We start from the raw sequence: 10269 nt of genomic DNA on the forward strand, positions 1-10269 counted from the left end.
GGTTAGATCCACCTGTTTCACATTCCTGTAAGACCTGCTACTTGGCACACTTGTAATTGTCTACTTTTATGTCATTACTTGTTTCATGTTTATCTTCCCAGCTAGATTACAAGCTTCGTGAGGGTGAGGCTAGTACCTGCTTTGCCCGTATTGGCAGCAACAGCAGCTCCTAGAGAAGGAACTAGCTCATTGCAGATGCTAAATCCGCATTTCTTCTTCTAATGCCCAGCTTACACATAGCTAATTGTAGTTTCTTTACCTTAGCATCTAAAACTGAAACTGGGGAACTTCCCTGGCTGTCTAGTGGTTAAGACACCGTGCTTCCAATGCAGGGGGCTCGGGTTCGAGCCCTGGTCGGGGAGCTACGATCCACGCTGGTGGGTGTCTGACAGCTCCTCAGCTCGCCGGGGATGCAAAGCTGGGGCCTAGGAAACTGAAGACCAGTACTTGAATCTTTTCGTTAGGGGTGCTGACGGCATGATCAGACGTGTTCCCACCCATGCCCCTCATTTAGAGGCGCTAATGCCACCTAGTGGACAGAGTTCGTGTGCCGTCCTGGATCCTCCACTTCTTAATATTTATCGCTAACACAGCTCCACGTTCTTGTGGGTTTTAGGAACTTGTTAATAGATTGTTATGCAATGATATACTTAGGCACCATGCTATGCTCCTCAGGGATGAACACTTTGTGTTTCTTTAATTGAATTTAATTTTTATTGAGTCTAATTGAAGTTTGATAAATGCAAATAGAAAAAACTTCTTTGGTCATTGTCATTCAGCGCTTTTTCCTTTTTCATAACAAGAAAGGCAAAATTTATATGCAGGAAGACTCAAATTCTGCACCTCAGTGTCTGTATTTTAAAATGGTAATAATAGTAGCATTCGCCTCAGAGGATTATGGTGAGAATCACATAAATTCATCTGTATAAAATGATAAAAAAAAAAAAGTACCCAGCACACAATAAACATTCAGTAAGTGTTACCTATCTATTATTTATACTGTTTCACAGGGAAACTGGATACTTTTCTAGAGTATTAAAACAAAGATAAACATTTCAATTTCTGGCATGCTCCAGAGTCATTCCTTTTGAAAACAAAGATGGCATAATCGAGAAGCTTAACTATTACAACTAGGCATAAAATTATGGATTAAAGTTTTCATTCATTCTATAATGCTTTCCTGAGTCTCTGCTATATGCAGAAATGCTGGAAAGCAATGGTGAGGGACACGAGTCGCTGACCCCAAAGAACGCAGAGTCTAGGGACAGAATTAGTGTGTTGACCAAACAAATAACCTGAGTGATATGTGCTGTCAGGAGAGTGCAGGGGCCCTGCGAGCAGATAGTGGAGGCAACTAATACAGTTTTTTTAAAATTGGAGTATAATTGACATACATTATTATATTAGTTCCAGGTGTACCACATAGTGAATTGATATTTTTATACATTATAAAATAATCAAGATGATAAGTCTTGTTACCAGTTGTCACCATACAAAGTTATTACAATATTATTGACTATATTCCCTTTGCCATACATTACATCCCCATGACTTATTTTGTAACTGGAAGTTTGTACCTTTTAATCCTTTCCCCCAATTTGCCTTTCTGGCAACCACCAGATTGTTCATTGTATCTATGAGTCTGTTTCTCTTTTGATATCTTTTTTCATTTGTTTTGTTTTTTAGATTCTACATATAAGTGAAATCGTGCAATACTTGTCTTTCTCCATCTGACTTATTTCACTTCATGTAATATCCTCTAGGTCCATCCATGTTGTAGCCAATGGCAAGCTTTCATTCTTATTTTACTGCTGAGTAATATTCCATTGTGAGATATATAAATGTAGCCATCTATCTTTTTTAGCCATGCATCTACTGGTGGACACATACGTTGCTTCTGTATCTTGGCTATTGCAAATCATGCTGCAATGAACATTGGGGTGCATATATCTTTTGGAATTAGTGTTTTCATTTTCTTTGGATAAATACCTGGAAGTGGAATTGCTAGCTTGTATCACTGTTCCATTTTTAATTTTTTGAGGAAACTCCATACTGTTTTCCGTAGTAGTAGTACCAATTTACATTCCCAGCAACAGTGCACGACAGTTCTCTTTTCTCCATGTTCATTCTCACCAACACTTATTATCAGGTTTTTTGTTTTGCTTTTTTTTTTTTTTTTTTGACCGTGCCACGTGGCCTGTGGGATCTTAGCTCCCTGACCAGGGATTGAACCTGGGCCACGGCAGTGAAAGTGCCGAGTCCTAACCACTGGGCCACCAGGGAATTCCCTATTTGTTGTCTTTTTGACGATAGCCATTCTGACAGGTGTGAGCTGATATTTCACTTTTTGATTTGCATTTCCCTGATGGTGACGTTGAGCATCTTCTTATATGCCTGTTTGTCATCTGTATGTCTTCTTTGCAAAAATGTCTACTCAGGTCCTCTGCCCATTTTTTAATCAGATTATTTGTTTTTTTGATATTGAATTGTATGAATTCCTTATATATTTTGGATACTGGCCCCTTATCAGTCATATCATCTGCAATTATCTTCTCCCATTCAGTAGGTTGTCTTTAGTTTTGTTGATGGTTTTGCTCACTGTGCAAAAGCTTTTCAGTATAGTCCTATTTGTTTATTTTTGCTTTTGTTTCCCTTGCCTGAGGAGACATATCCAGAAAAATACTCCTAAGACTGATATCAAAGAGCGTACTGTCTATATTTTCTCCCAGGAAAATATATGGTTTCAGGTCTTACATTTAAGTCTTTAATCCATTTTGAGTTTATTTTTGTATTGGTGTAAAAAAGTGGTCTAGTTTCATTCTTTTGTATGTAGCTGTCCAGTTTTCCCAACACCATTTATTGAAGAAACTCTCATTTCATCATTGTTTATTCTTGCCTCCTTTGTCATAGATTAATTGACTATATAAACATGGGTTTATTTCTGGGCTTTCTATTCTGTTCCACTAATCTATGTGTCTGTTTTTGTCCCAGTATTACACTATTTTGATTACTATAGTTTTGTGATATACTTTGAAATCAGGGAGTGTGATGCCTCCAGGTTTGTTTTTCTTTTTCAAGATTGCTTTGGCTATTTGGGGTCTTTTGTGGTCCCACACAAATTTTAGAATTATTTTGTTCTAGTTCTGTGATGCCATGGGTATTTTGATAAGGATTATATTGAATCTGTTGATTGCTTTGGGCGGTATGGAAATTTTAACAATATTCTTTCAATCCATGAGCACAGTATATCTTTCCATTTATTTGTGTCACCAGATGAAATCAGTAGAGTTACAAGATATAAAATATACAGAAATCTGTTGTGTTTCAATACACTAATAACGAACTATCAGAAAGAGAAATTAAGAAAACAATCCTAATGCAGTTTTATGGGAAAGGCTGGTAACAGATGAGGTTGGAGTTGGAGAGATGGACTTTGGCAGCCCCATGGACGCTCACTCCCCTCCTGGAGGCATCCTCATCTTCTAGATAACTTCCTTTATCACCTTAAAACTCTTCCCTCTCTTTTCAGGTAACTGCCAACAAATCCATGTTAATATGTTAACGATCACATTTTAAGCTGTTACCTAGGAACATGTTTCTTCCAAGGGGTATATATGCATTTTAAGGAAGAACTCTAGATCTTTTCACAGTTTGTGCCCCAGACCAAAAGATCACCAAATGTCCTTTTTGACTTTAAGAGTCTTAAACTTAGTTCAGCAACACAACCTACAGGACGGTGGCCAAATAATCATTAGGGAAAAAAAAATTAACAGTGAACTTTAGTAAACAACACCATTTCGTGTTCTCATAGATGTGAAAGTATTTTGAAAGAAGAACAAAGCGCTATGCAAATGTAGGATATTATTCCCCTCTCTGTAGGCATACTCGCTCCTTCATGCCATGGGTATTGAAAGATTCAATTTGGGACTGTGTTTCTGGCCCTGGGTCTAGATATCATGGTCATAACAGCTGTCATATAAATGAGCTGCATAAACCGGGGTTGCTTGTATGAGATAAATACTGCCTGACTTTCTGAAAAGATCTGTCTGGATTAAAAATTGGGTTGAAAGACTTTAATTATAACTGTGTTACTCTTCAATACCAAATAATATCACAATTCATCAACAGCCTTTTGTTCTTCCAATTTAAACATGAAATTGTATTTTGTCATTTTTGTCAGCTTATCTATCTGCTCCCTATCTGCTTCTGTCCTTCCCCTCCCCACCATCAATCATCAGGAGGTAAAAAATAAAAATAAAGCAAAATTCTCCTATTCAAAGAGCAAGACACCAGAGTAGAAGTATGTAGTCAAATAAAATTAATGGCTGGGTGAACAGTGATGCAGAAGGAATGTGTCAACCCATCAAGGTGGCCACAAAATCCTGAATGTCATATCCTGTTAGGATTAAGTCACAGGTCCTCATCTAGTATCGGAGAGTAGATCTTAAGATCTTACCTCCTCAAATCCCCAAACCACCAAATCCCTCTCTGCACTAGGCTTCCCACCTCACATTTGTCGGAATTTCCACTGGGGAAGACGGAGCAACAGAGCTACTCCCCTCAGGGTCCCCATTCACGCCCTCCCTCCTTTCCCCAGTCTGTTCAATTAGTTTGGAGATAAATAGCATCTCCTCCTCAGAATAAGATAGGGGACCTGTTATAACCTATTTGAGACCTTCCCAAGTTTCCCAGTCCATTAGGAAAGTAATACAGTATTAGCAGGATGCCTAGTACTGAGCTTTTGCATAATAGGCACTAAATAAATATTTGTTTAATTGAAGTGAATAGTCTAAGAGGCCACAGCCAAGCAGAGGCATGAGGAACCACGGGGGCCTGTTTGGATTCTACCGCTGATGAACATGGCTAATTTATCCAAGACATTTTGTCTCCTGATAACTGGCTTTCCTAGACTGTCAAATAGTTCGTTGAGCAGCCAGTCTGGTTCAAACTAAGGAAAATGTTCAACTAAATGACTAAAAAGGTGGGAGGGGGTATTGACTCTCAAAAGAGGACTTAAACTGACAATCACTGTATTTCACCTCTATTTTCACAAGTGGTCACTTTGTATTTTCTTAAAAACTCCTGCTGGGCTTCCCTGGTGACACAGTGGTTGAGAGTCTGCCCGCCGATGCAGGGGACACGGGTTCGTGCCCCAGTCCAGGAAGATCCCACATGCCGCGGAGCGGCTGGGCCCGTGAGCCATGGCCGCTGAGCCTGCGCGTCCGGAGCCTGTGCTCCGCAACGGGAGAGGCCACAACAGTGAAAGGCCCACATACCGCAAAATAACAAAAACAAAAAACAAAAAAACAAAACAAAAGAAAAACTCCTGCTGTGTGGTTGTTTTCTGATCCACTGTGTTGAACCAGGTTCCAAGTCTAGTTGGTGTAGCATGAGTGGTCTCCTGGCTGGAGAATGCTTCTTCCAAACCACTCTGCTTTGCTCACATTGCTCAATCCAGGTCAGCATGAGGGCCTGGGGGAGTACCCAGGCTCCCCTTCTAGTGAGTGGCTGTTTCCAGCCAACCACAAATTACAAGTTAATTGCTCTAGTCTCAATAAAACTGGCTAATTCAACCCCTTATTTTAAAGCTAAAAATCTTAGTGTAGACAGCCTTAAATTAACTACAATTTGTAAATATTGCCCAGATTGTTGGGTCTTTCCAAAGTCATTCTGAAAACAATAGTGATGTTGTACAAATTACAAAAAGATGACATTTTTGTTTTAAAAAATATGGGGAGGGCTTCCCTGGTGGCGCAGTGGTTGAGAGTCCGCCTGCCGATGCAGGGTACATGGGTTCGTGCCCCGGTCCAGGAAGATCCCACATGCCGCGGAGCGGCTGGGCCCGTGAGCCACGGCCGCTGAGCCTCCGCGTCCGGAGCCTGTGCTCCGCAACGGGAGAGGCAACAACGGTGAGAGGTCCGCTACCGCAAAAAAAAAAAAAAAAAAAAAAAAAAAAAGGGGGTGGGGGAATCTGGGTGTGGTGAATTAAAAAAGGAAATTCAAGACACTATGGCCTGGAGGGAAGGACTTGTTTTGGAGTTAAAAAATCCAAGATCTGAGGATTGGTTCATTTGCCTAGTAGGATCGTAAAGTACCACACCTTAAACATCATTCAAAAGTACCTGGCTTTTATTTACTTATGTTTAAAAGTCACAGAATAGACCTTCTAGGAAGGAGACATATGGGTTTGTTTTTCCCTATTCCCTGGAAACCACAGGGAACCACCAGCACATCAAGGGTCAAAATTCAAACTATTTATATCAATAAACTAAACAAAGAGTTTTAGTATTAGAAACATCACAGAGGGCAGATTTCTAAAGAAGCTCTTACTATATATTTCTTTTAAATCGTTCCTTGGTTTCAGCAACTCTGCCTTTGAAATAGTTCATATTGATCCTCTCCTCTCCCTATTGCCCTAATCCAGGTTCCCATCAACTCTTTTCTAGATTATGACAATCACTTCTAAAGAGTCTCCCTGCTTCCAGGCTTGTTCCTGCATCCATCTTTCTTCTACAAGGATGCCACAAATCAAAATATAAAGTGCAAAACCAAACAAAGGTAAAAAACCATGAATATATGTATATGTATAACTGAATCACTTTGCTGTACACCTGAAACTAACAACATTGTAAATCAACTATACGCCAATAAAATAAAAACAAAAAACAGAACAACAAAAAAACCAAACAAAGCTAAGTGATATATTGTTTAGGGATCTATACATAGGAGGTGAAGTCAGTCTTCAAAAAAACAAGGGAATAATGAACACCAAGTATAGGATAGTGGTAATCTCTTAGGAGAGGCAAGGAGATGACACAGGAAAGAAGCGTACAAGTAGAGCAATGGAGCTGGAAATGTTTTAGTTCTTAATTTGGATAAAAATGTTTTACTTCTTCTATTGGATGACGAGTTCACAAGTATCCATTCTACTATTCTGATTCATAATTTATGTATGTGATATATATTCTTTTTAAAGTAATTAAATATTACATAATAAACTATTTTAAGTGGGGTGAGTTAGAGTCATTTAAAGGAAAGTGTTAAGTGAACACTGGTACAGATATTATGCATTATATATGGTGATAATGTGAAAGTGGCAGAAACATGACCAAAATTTAGGAAATATTGGCCTATGGAAAAAAAAATCCGTACTTCTTAACAGATCATAAAAAGGGCAGTCTGGCTCAAGTGTACTTTTCCAGCAATTTCCTCTCACTGCCTCCCTCCCAAATGTACCAAACAAACCATAATCTTTCGTGTTTTGGGGCCCTTGCACGTGCTGTTTCCTCCTCTTCACCTACCTCTCTCTGCTTGATGAATTCCTACTCGTTCTGAAAGATCCAGCTTAGATGTTACCTTCCCCAGGGTACTGAGGTACCGTACCACAGCCTCCAGGCAGAGTTATTTCCCCTTTACCTTTCCAGAGTGTTCTGTTACCCATCCTCTGTTATTGCACTCATAAACTGTAGGCTTGTTTGTTGTTTACCAATCTCTGCATCTAAATGATAAGTTCCTTGAGGCCAAAACTTACTCAACTTTGCACCTTCAGTACCCAGGGCAGTGCACAGCATCCAGAAAGTGTTACTCCATAAGTAACTGAGGACTGATCTCAACAAAGAGCCAGAAGTATACCAGTAAGCCTTCCCCTGCCTGAGTTGCACTGTGACCGCCACCTCACTTAGCCTGTCAAAGAATATAGCAATTTGAAGACTAATTCTGCAGTCAAAGGGTGGTTAAAGACAAATAAGCCAACACACCGAGGAGAGAAAAGTTTACAGAGGCAGAAAGCCACTGAACCCAGAGTGTTCTCAAAGCAGGAAGCTGCACTAGAAAGGGACTGAGAAACTGTCATTTAAACACACACCGCTACTCTCCATGGGCAGGCAAGCACACAGAAATGACTGGAACCTTTTGTCATTAGCTCACAGAGGCTTCCAGAGCTTCAAAGATTGAGGGAGACTGACAATGGGGTAGGGGATTGGCAGAGGAATATAACAGACGAAAAGGAGAAGAAACTTGGCCTTACTACCAATTCAGTGAACATCCACCCACCATGGCAACTCAGAATGAGGAGAAGTTGGCATGAGCTGTAGCCACATCAGGACCACTGACCTCTGAAGCAGGCATTCAGAGAACAATGATGCCTGCATTATTAGACTACGATGAATAGAGCTGGGTTTAGGTAAAAACAGTATATTAAGGGCAGCTTGTCTTGAAAGCCTTTCCATTGTCCTTCACCATTCATTCAACAATGATTTACTGAGCACAATTATTTGACAGGAATGGTACAAGGTGCTATGAGATCTCGAAGATGATTAAGATTTAGTCTTTCCTTCAATGAATTCACAGCCTACAGGGGGGCAAATGTGACATCTGTACAAATAATTATAATATAATTTAGAATTAATAATTATCCTAGGTAAAGTATAAACCAAGAAATGTGGAAACACAGAGGAGAGGAAGCTAAGTCTCAATTTAAAGGTACTGACAAGAAAGGAGTAACTAAAGGAGGTGACATATCATTTGAATATTGAAGAAGGAGCAGAATTTTAACAGATATGGACAGAAACGAGATGTTCAAGAAAGAAGGAAAATGTGAGCATGGAGTAAATTCTGAGAATCTAGTGTACACTTTTCATTCTGAAAGAATTAGTCCAGAAATCTTTGAGAGCGTCCCAAATAACAAATACTCCTAAGGCATATAATACCTCTTTATAACACCGAAGAGAATTAGGCCACAACAGAGAAAAATAAAGGGCATATACCAGCCCCACAATTGTACACCATAGCCAAAATTATATATTGCTAAATGATGTGGGCTTTCAGCATTGAATGCAATAATAGATAATACAAATGTGGAATTGGTTTTTTCAACTTATTTTGAAAAGGGCCTTGGGGGTGTGGGATTGGACTAATCATAATTCATCGTTAATGATACTACTCTTCCTTGGCTAATGCATGAAAACCTTTATTTAATTGCTTGTTAGTTGGGTAGTTATTTTTATTAATGTAACAATTTCTGATTTTGGCAAAAATAACAGGGTAACTGGTACTGGACTTATGCTCCCACTGTAAACAACTAGAAAGTTGGACAAAATATAGGGAAAAACCCCCAAGCTTTCAGATACTGGAAGACAAGCAGTTCAGTTAAGTGATCCCTGAGGGAAGGCAATCAAATAAAATGGTCCTATGCTCACTCTGGCTTTCTACATGGAGGTACTTTCCAGACCATACCACAAGGCAGAGGAACCCAGAGCACAGAAGTTGAGTAATGAGTTGAGGAGACAGAAATCAGAAAGACAGCAAAATCCAGACATACAACAATGCAAAATGACAATTTCCAGCATCCATTTAAAAAATACTAGACATGAGACAAAACAAGAAAATGTGACCTATGACCAGGAGAAAAGTTGTTGAAAATAGAATAATAATTTCTTGTCAAAAATAACATAAGCCAGAAGATAATATTTCTAACACACTGAAAAGCAAAACATGCTTGAAAGTGCTGAAAGTAAAATGCTGTCAACGTAGAATTCTATATCTACCAGAAATATCTTTCTAAAATGAAGGTTATGGCCATTATGGAGTAACAGGGACTGGGTTTGCCCTCCTGTATTAAACCACTTAAAAAAACAGGCAAAATATATGAGCCAATGATTTTTAGACAGTGAACAATAGTCAGTGCAGGACAATGACCATTGAGAAAGGCTAAACAAACCAGGTTAAGTTCTGTGATCACTCCAGAGATTCATTCTAGGCCACATTACAGGCAGGAAAATCTCAGAGTCTGGTGGGATGAGACCTCAAACAATGTGCCCAACATGAACACAAAAATAATGAGGAAAGAAATGGAAAGTATTTTAAAATCAAAATTAAACTGCTAAGACTGAAAACTATAATATATGAAATGAAAAATTACTGGATGGGATTAACCGCAGTCTAGGTGCTTCAGAAGAAAGTGTTAGTTAATTTGAGAACATAGAAGTAATCCAAAATAAAATACAAACAGAAAAAAAAGACTGAAGAAAAAAATTAACAGAGCATTAATAATCTTTGAGACAGGGCTTCCCTGGTGGCGCAGTGCTTGAGAGTCCGCCTGCCGATGCAGGAGACGCGGGTTCGTGCCCCGTTTCGGGAAGATCCCACGTGCCGCGGAGCGGCTGGGCCCGTGAGCCATGGCCGCTGAGCCTGCGCGTCCGGAGCCTGTGCTCCGCAAATGGGAGAGGCCACAACAGTGAGAGGCCCGCATAACGCAAGAAAAAAAAAAAA

At 39.6% G+C, this 10269-nt stretch overlaps 1 non-coding gene across 1 annotated transcript; it reads right to left on the reverse strand.

Moving 5' to 3' along the window:
- Window positions 1-2211: 2211 nt before the first annotated feature.
- TRNAE-UUC (transfer RNA glutamic acid (anticodon UUC)) lies at window positions 2212-2283 on the reverse strand. Its single transcript has one exon. It is a non-coding gene; the product is annotated as a tRNA-Glu (tRNA).
- Between the last annotated feature and the right edge of the window lie 7986 nt (window positions 2284-10269).

The sequence above is a fragment of the Lipotes vexillifer genome, unplaced genomic scaffold, assembly GCF_000442215.2.
Source record: "Lipotes vexillifer unplaced genomic scaffold, Lipotes_vexillifer_v1.1 scaffold903, whole genome shotgun sequence".
Lineage (NCBI taxonomy): Eukaryota > Metazoa > Chordata > Mammalia > Artiodactyla > Lipotidae > Lipotes > Lipotes vexillifer.